General features: G+C 39.2%; 1 protein-coding gene across 7 annotated transcripts in view; it reads right to left on the bottom strand.

Annotated features, from left to right (window-relative positions):
* The window catches only part of TBC1D5 (TBC1 domain family member 5), a 472,491-nt gene that overhangs the window by 402,325 nt on the left and 52,106 nt on the right, over positions 1-18,060 (bottom strand). For 2 of the 7 annotated variants that reach the window (XM_043540976.1, XM_037890455.2), the window contains exon 3: positions 2,286-2,357. The exons of the other annotated variants lie outside the window; for them this stretch is intronic. The gene's annotated coding sequence lies outside the window, so the exon portion shown is untranslated. The remainder of the gene's footprint in view (positions 1-2,285; positions 2,358-18,060) is intronic. 7 annotated transcript variants of the gene reach the window in all.

The raw sequence follows: 18,060 nt of genomic DNA, 5'->3' as shown, positions 1-18,060 counted from the left end.
TCCCACCAATTTTTGCTCATGTTTGGAAACTAGGAATCCAACTAGACTCCAAATTATTGCTGGACAATCACCTTTCAGTGTTAGCTTTCTATTATTTGCATTTGTTTAGGAAGTAGTCTCTCTCACCTGTCACCATTTGATCTTAATTGAGTCCTTGAAATATGTATTAACTACCTATGCTAAGCTAAAAAGAAGCTGGAAGAGATTGTTGTGACACTGAGTACGTTTCCCAGACCTGAAGAAGAGCTCTGTTTACGTTTGAAAGCTTGTCTCTCTCGCCAACAGAAATTGGTCCAATATAAGATATTACACTCACCCACCTTGTATCTCAAGGATGGATTACTGTAACGTGCTCAATTTGGAGCTACATCTGAAATCGATTCGAAAGATAAGGCTAGTACAGAACATGGAGTTGTCTAATTAAGCAGAATGTCCAACCACATATTCAACCAATACTACATGAGCCACACTGGCTGCTTGATGGTTTCCAGATGAAATTAAATGTTGAAATTTACCTATGGCGTTCTAAATGTTTTAGGACCTTCCTGCCTGAGAGGTCATATCTCTCTCCCTTACTGCCATAGTTAAGATCTATGGATGCACTTCATCTCAGCACAAAAGGGGGATCCGTTCCTTAAAACCCACTTCACTTTGGAATGTGCTCCACTTATGATCAAAATAGCCCAAATCTGTTTGTCTGGAGGGCATGCTGTAGGGTTCATGTTTTTAAGATGGAGGTTGAGGAAACAAATACTCTCCAAGAGATGATGTATAAGAAAACCGGGCAATTTCTTTGTAATATGATCTGTGCTGTATGCCTATTCAACTACTATATTTTGTGGGCTGCATTTTGTTTTTTACATATTGTTGTATTGATTTTTTCATGTTTTTGATCGACTGTCCGAAGCAAGATAAATAAATCCTGTCTTCTTCTAAATCTGAATTAATAAATATATAAATGTTCAAAAGACTAATTTAAAAATTCACCTAGAAATCTTAATTTACAAGTGATGAAATTTAAACCATCACTACAGTTAGTACCAATTAGTACTAATATCATTAATCTCACAAGGAATACTAAGGATCAAATAAGAAATGGAAAAAGCCACCTTCACATATCAAGAAGTGTCTCCCCTAGGTAAAGATTGAGGCCCAGCAAATTAGTGGGATGGTGTGGAGACATTAGCGGTGCCGATGCAAATTCTGTTCTGTTCCATAAGAAGCACTCAAACTGGTAGGTGCTAAGATACTGTGGTGATGTGGGTGGTATAACTAGGTGTATACAACAATATTTTTTCCCATACTCTTACTTTCTGAGAAGTGTGTTTGGTTTATTGTGTTAGAAGGGATTCACAGAGATGGACTCATTACAAACAGGACAGTGGTGGAGTAACAATGGTCTGAGTATGCATGCGTGCGTGTAGTCAATACTTTGCTGCTTTCTTCAGAGTCTGAGTGTTGGGATGCACAAAGCCTAGGGAATTTTACACAGTGACATTTTTAAAATGAGTGTGAATTATTGCAAGAAGTCTGTTCCTAGAGCGCTCTTATTCCAAGTAATTTTTATTTAAGACCTCATTCTATAGTTCAGTGGCAATGTTTCCTAAGCAAGTTCTAAAGATCAGAAGGGTCCCAACTACAGAGAAGTAGCATGTCATAAGAGCAATAGGAAGTGAGGCAAACTAAGTCCAATTTAAGATTGTGTCCTTAAGCATGTAACTGGAGTTGTTTGAGTTTTCAAATGCCAGGTAGTTAATTGCTTTAACTTATTTGCAGAAAATGAAAACAGCTTGTAAATTCACAAATATATTTCATAAAGAGTACACCTTAGTACAGTGGATATTTTCCTTACCATAGTCTGTCTCAAAGTTTAACATACCAATGATAGTTATTAATAAGAGTTTCCTATTACTATGATTTCTCCAAGCACCCAGCCACCACCTTTTCCCAAACAGAAGATTGAAAATAAGGCATCATTTTCATAGACATCTGGGACTTTTCCCTATATACAGTTAAAAGCTACAAAAATCTGTCAAACATATACTTGTATTACCCTTTATCTACCAGTAAGATAGAAACTTAATTTATTTTTGTTTTACTTGGTATAAAATGGTCTCTTATTGCTATGTTCTACTTGTGGACAAATGCTCTTATTTCATTGGTTCTGTGGTAATTTTTTTATTGTTATTTATAATTAATAAAAGCAATATGTGCAATAGTGTAATTCTCTTATAATTCAGTCTTTATAAATAAAAAATATAACCATAAGCAGAGTTTCACCTTACCAAGAGCAGACCAAATGAGGCAAAAGATCTCTGGCTTCACCTTAAGAAATATGTTCAGTCCCTTCTTCACCCCTAAAATTAAAGGTATGATAGCATTTTAGCTTCACGCCTCCTGGGATGCAGTTGTAAGCAAGACCAGCATATTTTCTATTCACTCCCAAGAGGGAGCTGCTGCAGCAAGATCAGGAAACTGGGATTCTTTTTAATCTCGAAAAGTGGAATACTGGGGAGGAATATTCTACTTCCCCACTCAGCAACAATAAGGAAGAGGAGGAGGAGTAGGGGAATGCAATAACACTTCTAAAAGGTAGGTGGTAACAACTACAGCTGACTGGAGGACGACAGTTCATTTCACAGAGACTTTCAAGATTTCAAAATTTGTTTTGATTCTGCCCTGGAATGAAAAAAACATGGACATGGCACACTATAGCCTAGCTGCAAGGGTACTGGCTTGGGATGTGCAAGACCCAGGGTCAGGTCTCTTCTTTCCTTGTGTAGAGCAGAGTTTTTCCATCCCAATCAGGGAGAGCAAGGACTTGAATACCTGGGTCTCCCACATCCCAGGCCAATAGCCTAACCACCCACCCACCCAGTCAGTCAGTCTCTCTGGTAAAGCTTTCCCAATGAAGGTTTTGTGGAAAGTGTTGTAGTTTCAATGAATCAGCATCTTTTGCCAAATTGGCAACAGAGATGTCAGTCAGTTTCTGCTGTGGAAGACAGGAAGGATGCAATTAGGGTGGGGAACACACACAGCAGACCCCGGAATAGCTTTATGCCAGGGGCAGGGTGAAGACATGCGAGAAAATCTAAACACCAATGGCTTAGAGAACTTGGAGGATGCACAGACTTATTCAAGACAAGGCCTCATTTATCAAAGTTAGCAGTAGTGTAGTAATGCTTTAATAGTCATGGGTAAAAGACTATAGACCAAATTTACAAAAGAGCACACCTCCTATTTAGGCACCTGAAAGGAGTGGCCAGAATTTCAAAAGTGCTCAGCACTCAATCAAAATTGGATCAAATTGCACTGTGAGGTTTTGAACAAATGTTCCTAAGGCTGGAAAATTCAATAGGAGCCACCAAGTACACAAAAGTCTCAGATTTTTATCTTGCAAGTTAAAAGATTTCAGGCTTTTCAAGTACAATTAGTCAAGTTTGCCAGGAAATATAATAAGTGTGTCACCAGAAATGATTTGCACTGTGTCATGTCAATTCTTTTAAGTCTAGCAAAAAGTATCTGGCCATATTTGCTAAAGGAAATCCTACCAAAAATCAGCTATAGTGTGTGCATTTGTTGAAGGAGAGGAAGAAAGAGGAGTTTCCAACACACAGTTTTAAAGTATAATTATTAAATACAGCAAACTTCTGGAAGTAAAGGACTTACAAAAATCACAGTTGCTAGCAGTTAAGACACAAGAGGAACTAACTCATATGACACAAGTTAAATGAATGGGACTAAATGCTTCCAATACTTTTCCAAGATTGCTGATGAAATGCAAATGTCAAAAACAGATCTCAAACTGATCCACCAGAAATATCTAGAAACATAAAATCTCATGAGGTTTTTATAAATAAAAATGTAAACCAATAGAAATGGTTTGTGCTACATCATGTCAATTCATTTAAGTTCAGGGTTTTTTCATAGCAAAAATTATCTGACCATATTTGATATTGGAAACTTTCTATTCCTAATGTAAACTGTAAGTCATTTGAAATTCAATCACAGTAATCTAAATGACCAGTTAATAGCCAAATAAATAATAGATTCAGTGTAGATTTTACTCCGTGGCATAAATTTGTTGACAATACATTTCTCAATAAAGAAAAATTGAATTATAGCCTGAAGGTGGTTTAATTTGGTACAAATTTTGAATAATGTCATATACATTTTCACAGCAGATGCTAAGAGACTCTACAAGGACACTCTGCTCAATCAGAAGCCAGATTAAAGTTCCATCTGGAACCTAACAGTACCACTGTTCTATTACAATTACCACAGTCAACAATGTCATACTCTACAATTGTACAATACACACCTCCTCCTCTTCAAAACGTAGCTATCACTGCCCCAGAAACCAAGCAAGCACTTCATAAATATGTCTAAAAAGAAACTTTTTCAAGCAGCCAGAATCATATGCATCTATAACTAGGCTAGTAAGAAATTCCTCCCAACACTGCTGTTATTGTAAGTAATTAATGGTGAGTTTAAGTAGTTCCATGTGATTTAACAGTATTCTCAAGAGGCAATGTACAGACACTCCCCAGATTACACAAGACCCAATTTACGCAAATTCGCACTTACAGGAAAAAGTTCCTTAAGCTAGAAATAGGAGGGTTTGTTTTTTCTTTGGGGGGGCGGGGGGGGCATAACATTTGGTTATGCGTTTCCGACTTACGCAAAATTAGAGTTACGGAAGGCTTTCCGAAACGGAATAACTGCATAAGTCAGGGAGCGTCTGTATGATTTGGTACCACCTTTACTCAAATACATCGTACAAATATTGTGTCCATCATTAAAATCAAGAGTCTTCCAGTAACTGTGATGTTGAAAATCTCAGCAAGACAAAAAGAATAAACACTACATACTTGAAATATAATTGAAGACTGAAATTTAAAGTGCACTCGCAGAAAACAGAGTATGACCCTGACTTACCCAACATCCAGATTGCCCATTTTGTCACACAATGTCCCCCACCCCCAACATGTCATTCTAAACAAGTTCTGCCCAAAGTAACTGCATTTTGGTTGTATCCTATGCAGCAACTAGAGTACAGTCACTACATGTGTAGCTACATACCACAGTGAAATCAGGCTGTGTACACATTTGTCACTGCAGCGTGTAGCTACACATGGCAGTGAAAGGCTCTGACACGGTGAAGACAAGGAGAAAGGCTCTGGCAGCAGGATACTACACTGCTAAAAATAGCAGTGTAGAAGTGGGAGGCACTGCTTGGGCATGTAGAGAGCCATGTATTGTAGAGTATATACCCTGCAGGTTCAGGCATGTAGGGAACTCTACTCTACTCACCTCAGCTGTGCCTCACCATCTACACTGCTATTTTATACTTGTGCTAGCTGGGTGTGCATTGTCTGTACTCTACACATTGCCGTAAGTATAGACATACCTTTATAATCAATCCCAGGGATCCTTATATGGAACAGGGGTAGAACTCTGACTACAAATTTTCACAGGTATTTAACAGATATAAAATTTAACATTTTAAAATTTGCTCAAAGATTCAACGTAACATGCTTTTTTCTTAAATGTTGTTAAACTAAAAGCTGAAGTCTAAATTCCAGTGAAAATCCTATAGAAAACATCACAAAAGCAAATCATAACACTGATTCTGATATACTGTCAGTCAAAAGAAACACACAAACCCCCTTAAATCTACCAATTTTAACGACAAAAATTTGGATTGAGTAATTGATTATATAAATAATTGCATCTCATTACACACATTTTCAAACAAAGATTCAGTTAAAGGTACACATTTATTCCAACCAACAGCTAAAAAACACATCAATGGTCTGTTTCCTAATCTTAAATAGCAGAGTATTTGATATCAAGTGTTATTTGTAATTTCTCTCAGCTAACAATAAAGGTAAGAAAGAATTAAGTACTCTTAAGAGTTAATTACTGTATAGTTAGTCACAAGTTTCATTAGTGAGGGAGCCCTAGGAAGTTTTAGAAATAAAGCAACATTTTGGACCAACAAAACTTGTCCTACCTTTATTCTAGTTCTTCACCATTATTCCTGAAAATACTACTTGGGAGATCTCTCTCTGCATGACCTCCTGAAACAGGCAGGTGACACAGCATCTCAAAAGTTGAGCGGATAAAGATCCATGGGAGAGTTAGATCAGATCCCAAAGACCTGATCTTCAGCCTAGATGTCAAGATCAAGGACAGTACAACCTAGCTACTGTCTTGGACATATCATCTCATTAAGGCAGCAGTCAGAAATCTTCCAGCCCCCAGGCAACATGACCAACCAATGATCCTGATTTGACTATGAAAACGCATAGTCTTTAACAAATTCCAAAGCCTGCTAAAACACAGTACTCCACCCACAAGACGAGTAGTCAAGAATCTGATGAATCATCCTCATTATACACTAGCCTCAACCATTGACACACTGGCTCCCAAACAGCCCCTTCTCCCCATCCCCAGGATAGATCACCTTGGGTTTTTTGACACTCTGCACCAGATAGAAAGGGGAGGAAACTTGGGCACCAACAGTGGAAAACAAAGGCTGGTACAGACAGGATGAAACAATTTCCCCAAAGCCTTGCATGAGGCCATATTGTAGGCCAAGAGAATCTTCCTATCAGCCTCCACTAAAGATGCCAAATCCTATTCCAAGGAGTTATCCACTTCATCAATCCTGTGTGCCTACAACATGTATCAGAACTAGCACTACGCACTCCAAAAAAACTATCATCCTACTTCGCTGAAAATATTACATTCAGGAAGCTCTCTCAAACTGCATGGATCCGTTCTGTCTAGAACCATGCAAAAGCCCATCTGCATTCCCAGAGTTCCGTACATTCATGGCCCAAGAAGTTCTAGACACCATAAGGGAGTCTCAATCCAAGACTTGTGAATCTAACCCAGGACATTCCTGATTTGTGAAAAAGAGTCATGAGGAACTGACACACTCCTGACCAAAACAGCCAGTGTCAGAAAGTCAATAGTCTAACACCGAAGAAACCAATGTATCCGAAGTAGATACTAACTAATTACTGCCCACGTTAAACCCTACCTTTCCTGAGCAAGGAAAATTAGCAAAAAGGGCAGCTTCAGTTAGATGAGCCTGAAGTTAACAGTCTAGACCTGGCACAATCTGGATTCAGTCCAGCAAATGGAACCAAAACCCATTGGAGCACTGATGGAGGCTCTCCTCCTGTCAATGGATAGAGAGCAGACATCCATTCTCAGCCTCCTGGACCTCTCTGCAGCATTCAACACCTGAGATGCTACTTTCTCAGCTAAAAGAGGTACCAGGTTAATACACTAAGATGGTTTGAGTCCTTCCTGAAGGGATATACCCAATAAATAGTGATGAGAAACTGCAACTCCACCACAAGACCTCTCACTTGTGAAGTCCCACAAGAACCAATTCTCTCTTCCGTTTCTTTCAACATGTACACGCAACCACTAGACATTGAATCAAGTGCTAGCAATATGCAGATGAGACAGAGCTTTACCTATTCTTCACCACACAACCCCACCACTTCTACCAAGACAGCCCACTGCTTGGATGAGAGCTCATGGACAAGGAACAGCTGGCTGAATCTAAATCTGATCAAGACAGAGGTGGTACTTCTGAAGAGAGGAAAGCATTTTGAAGAGTTTGTAGCCATGGTGCAGTCTCCTTTGAACATACACATCCATAATTGGTCAATTCAGACCATCGTTTTGAAGTGCTCTTGGATTCCTAGCTTGATAATAAGCTCTCATGTAGCAGCATCCATAAGTAACAGTTTCTATCATCTTCAGTTGGCTAGGAGACTGTCCCTTCCTGGCTGATGATTACCTGGCCTCAGTTATTCACGCCTTTATCACTCTTGGCTGGACTAGAGCAATGTGAAACCTGGGCATGAAACACTGCACTTGGGAAATTCCAACTGGTTCAGAAAGCTGCAGCATGTCTTCTCAGCAACACTAGCTACAGGAAACACATTAAACCTGTTCTCCATTCTCTACACTGGCTTCCCATGGAATAGTGAATCAAGTTCAAGGTCTTGGCCCTCGTTTTCAAGGCCCTCCATGGCCTGGGCCCTGGATATCTAAAAGACCACCTAAAGCTCTGCGATGAAGACCATGGTGAAGAACTATGCTCCTCTGGCACAGCTGAACTCTCTACCATAAGGATAAAGCTTGTCTGTGTGTGGGACACAGAACTTCTTGGGGCTGGTCTGTGGAATTAACTTCCTTAGGAACTAGGGGCCTCCAAACGTCACCATCTCCCACTTCAAGCGCAAGGAGCATTTCTTTGATACATAACAAATACATAGCAACACGTATTTTAAAGAAGCAGAAAACCCACACAACCAAAACAAGACATTTAACTTCACACACTTCTCTCCTTGTAGAGAGGATGAGAAAAACATCACATGACTGATATTAGTCATGTTCCTTAATGCATTATTGGAAAGCTCTCATACCACTCTCACCACCATAGTATCTAAGAATCTAAAGTCAGTCAGTCTCACTCCATCCCAGTGCTGTCTTCTCTGTGGATTTTTGCCTCCACACCCTTCAATGTTTCCACAGTTGCCATTTTGCTACTGGTTTCCCTACTGCTGGCAGCAGTTTGTGATCCCTTATATAGGATTCACACAGTAAGAATCACTGTTGTTCTACCGCAAACAAAAGTCTCAAACTGACTCCTATGGTTTTCCATGTAGTAACCACTTTCCAACTGAAAACGCTGTTGCAGCATACCAGTTAGAAAGCCTGTTTAAAAGCAAGAGACATGGTGTCTCCAGCTTTTACATCAGCATTCTATCCAGTACACTCTTATTCCCTATTCCATAGTTTTTTAGCCAAATTCTCTTTGAAACACTAAGTGCATTGCATCCACTGAATTTCTCTCGTCTCATCTATTATGGCAGTAATATCTACATAGAACTCCAACAAATTAGATAAGCATGAACTGCCATGCCTGAAACCATGCTGGCTATCCTTAGACTGCTTTTCCAGATGTACTTCTACCACAGCCTTAAAAAATAATTTCCAAGAGATTCCCCATAACAGATGTTAGGGTCACTGGCCCTATCATTTCTGGTGTGATTGGGTTTTTTGTTTTTAAAGGCAGAATTTGCCATTTTCCAACAGTTAGGAATGTCTCCCAAATCTAACATACATCTAAAAACATCCATTTAAATGTTGTTTCCTTCCTTGTTTCCATTAACATTCCTGGCTACTCAGAGTAGCAGCTTTGTCTACTTTGTGTGATTCAGTCCCTTCAACATTTTTATTATCTCCACATTGTTAGTTCAACCAACCAACACTAATCTTGATCGCCTAATTGGGATGTCTCCACCTTCCTCCTTCTTAAGGAGGGACAAGGAAAATATTCCTTACTTGTTAATTTTCTTTAAGATCTTCTGTACCATTGCAGGAAATAGTACCTTGCTCCCAGAACAATTAACTCTATTGTTGATGACTTCCCTCTGCTTACATGGGGAGGTTGAAATTTTGAAAGTAGTGGTAGTGTATAGGCAACCACCAAATTCAGAATTTTTTTTTTAAATCTCTTATACTATAAACCAACATTTTGTATCAGTGATCCATTAATTGCTTCAGAGTGTGGTCTGCATTGATATAGAAGATCTCTAAGGAAAACATTAAAAGATAAGGAAAAATTCCTCTTCCCTTTTTTCCATCTTCTAAACCAGTCCTGATGACTGGACCTTTCAAAATAGTAAATTTTATTTCCACTACCAGGTCCACAGAATAGGCATTTATAGGTATATATTTTATAAATTCACAGAAATATAGTTTTAAAAAACAGGGAGAGTTTAGTGCTTAATACCCACTTGTAATATCCTTCTGTAGTGATCACAAAGTTGTACAGAGATCCCCAGATAGCCATTTGTCAGTCTTCTGACAAAGAAGTTTCCACCACTCTTTTCCCAAAAAGATGCCATTGATTTGGTTGAGTGTACTTTAATGGCACCTGGAACCTCCTTCCCTGCACTAAAACAAGCTATTCTGTTCAGCTCCTTAACCCGTTTTAACACTATCTGCAGGATGTAGGGGATTTCATACAGAAATGGGCTCCTGGACCTACTTCAAGATTCACAGCTTTAGAACTTAAGATTTGTAGGCAGCCCCATACTGAAATCTCTGGGTAATAGCTAGGATTTTAACTTGATTATTCTTTTCTGTGCTAAAAAAGAATAGTGTTGAACCATGCTTCCAGATACAACAAGCCCAATGACAAGACAACAGAGCTCTTCTCCTCACTTAGTATCCAACTTTTGGTCTCCAAGATTCTGCAAATTTTATTAATCACTAGTGTGGCCAATTGCTTCAATTTGCCATAATCAGCTAGCATACAACCTCTGCTTCCTTAATTCAGCTGCCAGCAGTGCCATGATCTTGATAAAGGTTCTTGGAATTGTAGTCAGGCCAAACAGAACAGCCTATGGTTGGCACAGAATAACTAAATGAATACACACTGATAATCATTCACCTGAACGACACAACTCAGACTCTGTTCTGAAGCTTGACACCCTGAAGACAAAAAAAAATTCACTCTTCAAACCCAAGACGACATGCAGGTCTCCTATGATTCTTGGGATGGTGAAACAGATCAAATAAACGCCTTTACACTTCTAATCCTCTGGGACTGGAGCTAAGGCTTGAAGAAGGTAGCTCAAAATGTTTTCTATTTCATGCTTTTTGGATGGATCAGATCAGGAAAACTGAATGAAAGAGCTGCTGAAAGATTCTTTACTGACTCTATTGTAGGCCTTTAAGAGATACTATTTAGGGCTCACTAACTAGTCTTTTGGACACAAGCATGAAATAAATCTTATTTTTTCACTAGTAATGGGGATCTGTGAATTGCCCTCAGCAACTTCAAGATGATTATTTGATGCTCCTCTACCTTCTCTTTGGAGACAAAAGTTGATTAAAGCTCTCTTCAAATTGATTTATAGCTAGTTGCCCAAACTGATGTTTCTAAACCTGTACCTATGGAAACCCACCTGGAGCCACAACTGAGGCTTATGGGACAATAATCTTGGACCCCCTGGAGTGGGACAAAAACTAGATTTTCTTGAAATCTTTTTAACATATAGCAGCCCTTCCCTTAACTCTCTTTAAATAGCCCTTCAGTTTGAGTCCTACATCGTAAATTAGCTTTTTGCAAAGGAGACCACCAATCTAAAAGCCCCATCACATCTGAGTAATGCGTATATATCTGGTTTATATTTTTAAAGTTTTCAGTTCTTAAATGCAAAAGTTTCTACTGCAGACCTGCCCATACTATCTGAGGCCAGTCACCTCTATTTTTTTCCCCATTCAACTTCCCCTCCTCCCTCTCTGAAGTCCCTCCCTACCTTCTCCCTTTCTAAATGATCTTTTCACTTATCCCTCTCTGCTTCAGTTCTCTCATCTGCTTTCTTTCTTCTCTTCGCTTTCCTCAACTTACCCGCCTCTGTCCCCCCGCCCCTGACTCCTCATGCTGGGAGAGAGGGGGACAGGTCCTCTTTGCAGACAATAAGCATTCTAGATGTGGCTTCCTGAAAGAACAGGAAGAGAAGCCAGCAGATGACAAGATGAGTTGAAACTGAAGTCACAATCTGCTCTGCAGTTTCAACCTAGCTCCAGTGTGTTTCGGAAATAGGAAGGGGACTTCCCACTGCTGCTCTCCTGTCCCTTTATTTTGTCATTGCCATTGCCTCTGACTGAGTGGTCACAGCAGGTGGAACACTTGTCCCTCTCTCCCCAGTGGTCTCTTTTCCCCTTTCAGGTCACGAACCATCTTAGTGGTCTGAAGTGAGCCTTACTTAGTTATCATGGAGAGGATAAGGTGGGATGCATTCCATCAAGTAGCTGCTTTTAAGAAAGAGGAAATAAAAGCAGCCTTCACCAGTTAGACTTATGCACACACCTCTGGATCAACAGGAAATAGATGAATTTTACAAAAAGAAAAGGAGTACTAGTGGCACCTTAAAGACTAACCAATTTATCTGAGCATAAGCTTTCGTGAGCTACAGCTCACTTATCCGATGAAGTGAGCTGTAGCTCACGAAAGCTTATGCTCAAATAAATTGGTTAGTCTCTAAGGTGCCACTAGTACTCCTTTTCTTTTTGCAAATACAGACTAACATGGCTGCTACTCTGAAACCCATGAATTTTACAGTATCACTCAGAATTCTCTACTCTGTACATCACATACTGCACCTAGCTCACATGTGCAATGAAAAGGGAGTTGTTAAAAATGGGGTTTGGGGCGACTGGGAAGAGTAATTCTCTCTACAACCTGAAGAAAGTTTAGACAAACTTGCCTTTGATAATCGACTGAACAAGCTGCACTGCAAGCATCAAGGGATGGTGTAGGGATATCTAGCAGGTGCTGCAGTTTATCACAAAACCGTCTAAAATAATTGGAAGTGACAACCAGCACTACCACAAATGATTTATTAGTCTTTCACTCAGCTTTTCAGCTTCCTCAGGGCCAGAATAAATAATTTACCAACTCTGTATCTTCCAATCATTAATTCTTCCCTGTGCATCCAAACTACTCTGCTGGGTTCAGTGGAATTAGAAACACAATAAGAAGATTCCCCCCCTCTCCCCTCAAGTATAGTATTATCTGACTGTATCTAAAGGTAAAATTGTCAATCACTATTTATATCTGGTGATAGAAGAATTTAAATGATTAGATGTGGTAACTAATGTGGAAACAGAATATCCATGGAATAAAATTAAAAAGTTAAACTGGAGGGACAGCAACAATGAAACATTCCCAGGCGGTCAAGAGTGTGTTCAAGATATAAGGTACAGATATGAACCGAGCATATTGATCAGCATTGCCTCTCTGATCCATGAATTAGTACCAGCATTAGAGAGAAACAGCTAATGTATTCTACAAGGTAAACATAAAACAAAGCCATTGGATGGGAGAAGGTTGGAGAAGTCATAAAATAGAAAAAAAAATCATCAAGAGAAATTAAGTACTCTCACAGCTATAAAGAAGAGAAGACCTATGGAAATATCTTAATTATTTTAAATAAATTTTTAACTAACTATACTACACATTTGCTAGTATATGTCTTTTAATTCAAAGCAGGAAGAGCGAAAACAAGTATTTATACAAGGCAGACTTAGGATCAAGGAGCATAAAATAATATAAAACTATAGTACAAATTTCAAATTTAGAGTATAAAAGGTACCATATTTCTATTAATTATGTAGAGAAAACACAGAGAAAACAAAATCACACCCTAAATCCATTTTTGATGTAAGCTAGTCTTGTCTCATTAAATCAGCATCTATGATTAAAACAGAGATCATTTTTGGTACATAATGTATTGCATTGTTAGAGCAGCATCTGTTTGTTGCACAGCATAACACATTTTTCAGCTTTAAGAAACTGTACTCATATGGAAGAAACCACCCAGACTTTGATAATATAAAAAATATTTTTGCTTCCAAATGTATTTTTGTACTAAATGGGTTAATAACATTAATGTGCTAATATTCCACATTCTCAGAAGAAGCGTCAAGCTGTTGGAAACATACAGAAGAAGAATTTCATGGTACTAACAGCTTTCTTTTCAGTCCTATGGGACTGAGACAACTCAAACTTTAAGTGCTTAGAAGAAAAGCTCTGTAAAGCTATGAAGGCTAATCAATAGGGCTTTCACCAAATGATAATACAGTCTGAAATGAAATAAATTGGCCATAACAAAAATGCCTTACCCTTTTTCTCCTCATTAATCTCAATATAGGGAACACTACAGTATGAACTACATGAATCAAAAAAAAAAATCCAACATACAAATCAACTACGGTATTTCTTTATACTACTTTAAATACAAACAGCTTGTATTAACAATTCTCTAAAATGAAAAAAGTGAACACACTATATTTGAAAGGAATTAATTGGCCCATAAATGTCCTTTTCTTAAGCATCTGCCTTTAAGAGTTAAGACTCTAAAATTTGTATTTCAACTCTGTGGGATAGCGAAAGGTCTCCTTCCTTCAGTTCAGCTCTAGAACCTCGTCTGCTGTAATTGACCCAAACATGACAGTATTAACTGAATCAACCTCTAACAGCTACTTTCTAAAGGGATTGAAATAATTTCTTCATACTGGTAAGAGGGTCTAAAAAAATCCCAAACCAATAACAAAAAACAGTGCAGTTTGGCAACAAAAATGAAACGCAGAGAAATCAAATTAAAAGGCAAGAAATTGCCATTATCCATGCTTTTTCAAGCAGTGGGACAAAAACAGTACCTAGACTCATAGCAAACATAAGAGATGTACCTTGAAAAACATACCAAAAAGAATAAACATACACAAAAGGCCCACATAGGCTACCCAGACAACAAGACATTTGTTCAGTGAGCCAATCCCTCAGACCAACTGGAAGACTTCCACTTCCAGTATTGGCTGGGAATGCATAGTGGCAAGTTGCATCAGACTCATGATGCTGTTCTCAAGCTGAAACAATACCACCTGCTGCTGAATACTGCTCAAGACCACCTGCTACAGCCCTCTGCCAGTTCCAGCTCTACTCCAGATTCCAGCTCTGCTGCTGTCAAGAGCAGATAACAGGTGAGGCCTCGTCTACCATTTTGCTTATTCCTGCAGCCCATACTAGCCAGCAACAGCCAGGAGGCACGTGTAAGCAATTCCCATCCAGCAAGGTGGCATCCCCTAACTATTCCCATGTCTCCCAGTCCTAGGTAAGGCAAGTCACCCAAACAGGGGACAATGTGGAATGCTGGGGTGAGAAGTAATATTTTTTAAAATAGACAGCTTAGGCATATGGCATAGATTTCCAGTAAAAAGTTCTTCTTCTTGGGAAGAATAACCTACACCTCCCAAACAAGACTTCTTTCTCTCTCTGTAGATAGTCCTACATCCCTTCACATCAGCTTCATTCCTCTTCCTCCCCCACATGTATGCAAATTACTCATTGTGGTATCCATTCTTCTAAGCAAACAATGCTTGGGACATGCCTGTACATCTTTGATGCAGAATCAGTAAGTGAGGACTAAGACAATGAAGCCTAAGAGTCATGCATGCTTTTCTTAGGGGCCCAAAACAGCAAACAGGTGATGTGACTTTTTAACTTCCAGTGTCTTGTTCAGAGAGACAAGGTAGGTGAAGTAATACCTTTAACTGGACCAACTTCTGTTGGTGAGAGTCACAAGCTTTCGAGCCACACAGCGCTCTTCTTCAGATCTGGAAAAGGTACTGTGAGCGTCACAGCTAAATGCAAGGTGAAACAGATTGTTTAGCTTAAGTAGTTAGCACATATTCTAAGGGACCATTCAAGGTACAGTGGTCCATTAAAACCTCTGAAATCATAGGACAAGAAGAGAGAGTTAGTGGATTACAGATTTTTGTAATAAGCCATAAATCCAGTGTTTCTGTGTTCCACCTTGCATTTAGCTGTGATGCTTGGAGTACCTTTTCCAGACCTGAAGAACAGCTGGGTATGGCTCAAAAGCCTGCCTCTGTCACCAACATAAGTTGGTCCAATACAAGGTATTATCTCACTCACCTTGTCTCTTGTAATATCCTGGGACCAACACTACTACAACTACACTGAATACAACAATAGTGTCTTGTTCAGAAAGTTATGCAAAGTTCTTCATAACAAGGGCATGAAGGTACCTTGTTGTGAACAGAACATATTGATCCAAATGAAAAATAAAGGATGTAAGCATCTTGATAAGGAAATGGGGCTTGATCTCTACCTTTTAGTGATGAAAAAGCAAATACTGATTCTTGATTGATATAGGCTGAAGCTTCCCAAATCAACTGAACATATAGGCACTAGTAAATCAGTTTGAAGAGAGCAGAATTGTCAAATCCCTTTCTTAGGGATCTGGGGAGAAATGTATGAGGTACTACTCTGCAAAGGATGAAAATCCTATAAAGCCAGAATTTCATCTTCAGCTTACTAGCTACTCTAAAAAATTCACCACCTCCATGTGGGAACTCACAAAGGAATGTTCTCTTGTGTGTCCTCAAAACACAATAGCTGCTGTATCAATATACAAGAAACTGACAATGGACCTTTAGTCAGGCTGTAATGAAAGACTGATAGAAATGCCATAACCAGGAATGCTTAGTTTTTGATTTGTAAAATATGCAACGTTCAAGAATCTGGCATTTTACAATAATTTCAGTACAACACAAACAAGAACAGAACTTGAAAAATATCAGCTTTGATACCTCTCCAGCTAAGGCATAAGATCACAATTTTCTATATATCAGTCAACCTCAGTGTGATTTTTTTCACCTTTCTCCCTGTAGTTTCCTCCCTTTATATTTGTCGATCACAGACCATTTGTATACCCAAGCGAAGTATGAAGCAAGCACCCAAGATGAAGCAAAGGGAGAGGATATTTAGGAATAATGCCTAACTCTTATATAGCATTTTTCATCTTTCAATCTCACATTGGAGAGAAAAGTGTCATCTCCATTTTACAGAGAGGAAAACTGAGGCTAAGTGGCTTGCCCAAGGTCATACAGCAGAATCAGTGCTAGAACCAGGAATTGAACCCAAATCTCCTGACTCCCAGTCAATTGTACACTCAATTGTAAAGAAATTAACATCTTGACATCGATCTGTCATTATGTTCATCACCACCCGTGTTCACATTTCTTCTTAAAGAACTTTGTTCTAAGCTGAGACCACACGAAGCTATTTCCACTCTAAAGAAAGAGAAGTCAAAACAGATTTGGAGTATTGTAAGGTCATCCACAGCTGTACATCTTGGCAGGGCATATTACTACAAAGAAAGCTCAAATGAGATTGCAGAAAAAAAATCTAAAACATGGGAGGGGAAATTTTATTTAGGAGAGCATGCTTATAAACCATCTTCCTTGGACACCAATTTTTCCAGCTATTTTACTTGAGCCCTTGCCAAATAAGCTCTATAAAAGAATGTTTGTAAGAACATCTGTAGCTTTTAAGAGGCACCACTACTTCCCAGCCCACTCAGGGCCACAAGGCATCATATAGTGGAGTAGATTTCTTGTCTACTTACCAGACTCTGAATCCACCCTTAGGCCACATAAATCACATCTCTGTGGAGGTGTAAAGCTATCTTAAGTGCAACATTCTTGTTAGGAACAGCCAGCATCATGACGTGTCTTCAATAAAACAATCAAATAATGAACGTCTTGGAGCCCTAGCCAAGATAGATTCTCCTCATCCACAGACCCTAGAGACTGTGCGAGCTATTCACCAAGTCAGCACAGGCAGAGTACCCATTTTGAAAAATCTGACTCTTGAGAAATCCAACTACCCCCTCAGAAGGTATTTCATCCTTAACAGGTCCTGCATCATCTGTTGATATCGAGTTTGCAGGAGAGATGGAAAAATCATCCTTGCAGAATGCAAAGACTGGTATACGTAGAGTTAAGGTAGGAATTGGCACTACATCAGAAAGAGAAAGGAGGGATATCATGCAGGAGAAACTGGCCTCATTTAGGTTTTCTCCAGCCTGGCAGAGGAAAGATCTGGTGCTCTGGGGTAACCCAGACATTTAGAGTCTCCGGAGTCATGAAAGGGTGCTATGACTTTCTCTGAACAGACAAGGTAAAAATATATTGATGTAAATTACTTATTCACGTTGCTTTGTGAGACACGGTCAGGACCCTGTCAACAACAAGCATGGTAAGCGTTAAGTGAACAATAGTGCTAATTTGTATCCAGAAGTTTTTCCCTAAGAAAGGACTGCTTTATTCCTGTAGTTACCATACCTAAGGCAAAACCAGATGCAACAGTCACTTGCAGGCCTCGCCATGCATTTTGCCCAACAGGTGGAAGAATGAAGCCATGTGGAACTGGTGAAATGTTGGGGTTGAATGAGCTGGATTAACTTCTGTTGGGCTTCTGCTCACTCTAAAGCATTAAACCTTAGCCCTTTATAAGAAGCAGGACAGGATGCAATCAGAGGGTTGTTTCTTCAAAGGTTTTACCTAACAGTTAGGGCAGATGTGAGACACAACCATCTCTGGGGTCATCTCTGCACAAAGGGCTCTTATCAGCTTGAGGAGAAAATA

Source organism: Chelonia mydas, chromosome 2 (genome assembly GCF_015237465.2).
Source record: "Chelonia mydas isolate rCheMyd1 chromosome 2, rCheMyd1.pri.v2, whole genome shotgun sequence".
NCBI classification, from domain to species: Eukaryota; Metazoa; Chordata; order Testudines; family Cheloniidae; genus Chelonia; species Chelonia mydas.
Note: the sequence above shows the minus strand (reverse complement) of the source record. Positions and strands in the feature narration are given on the sequence as shown.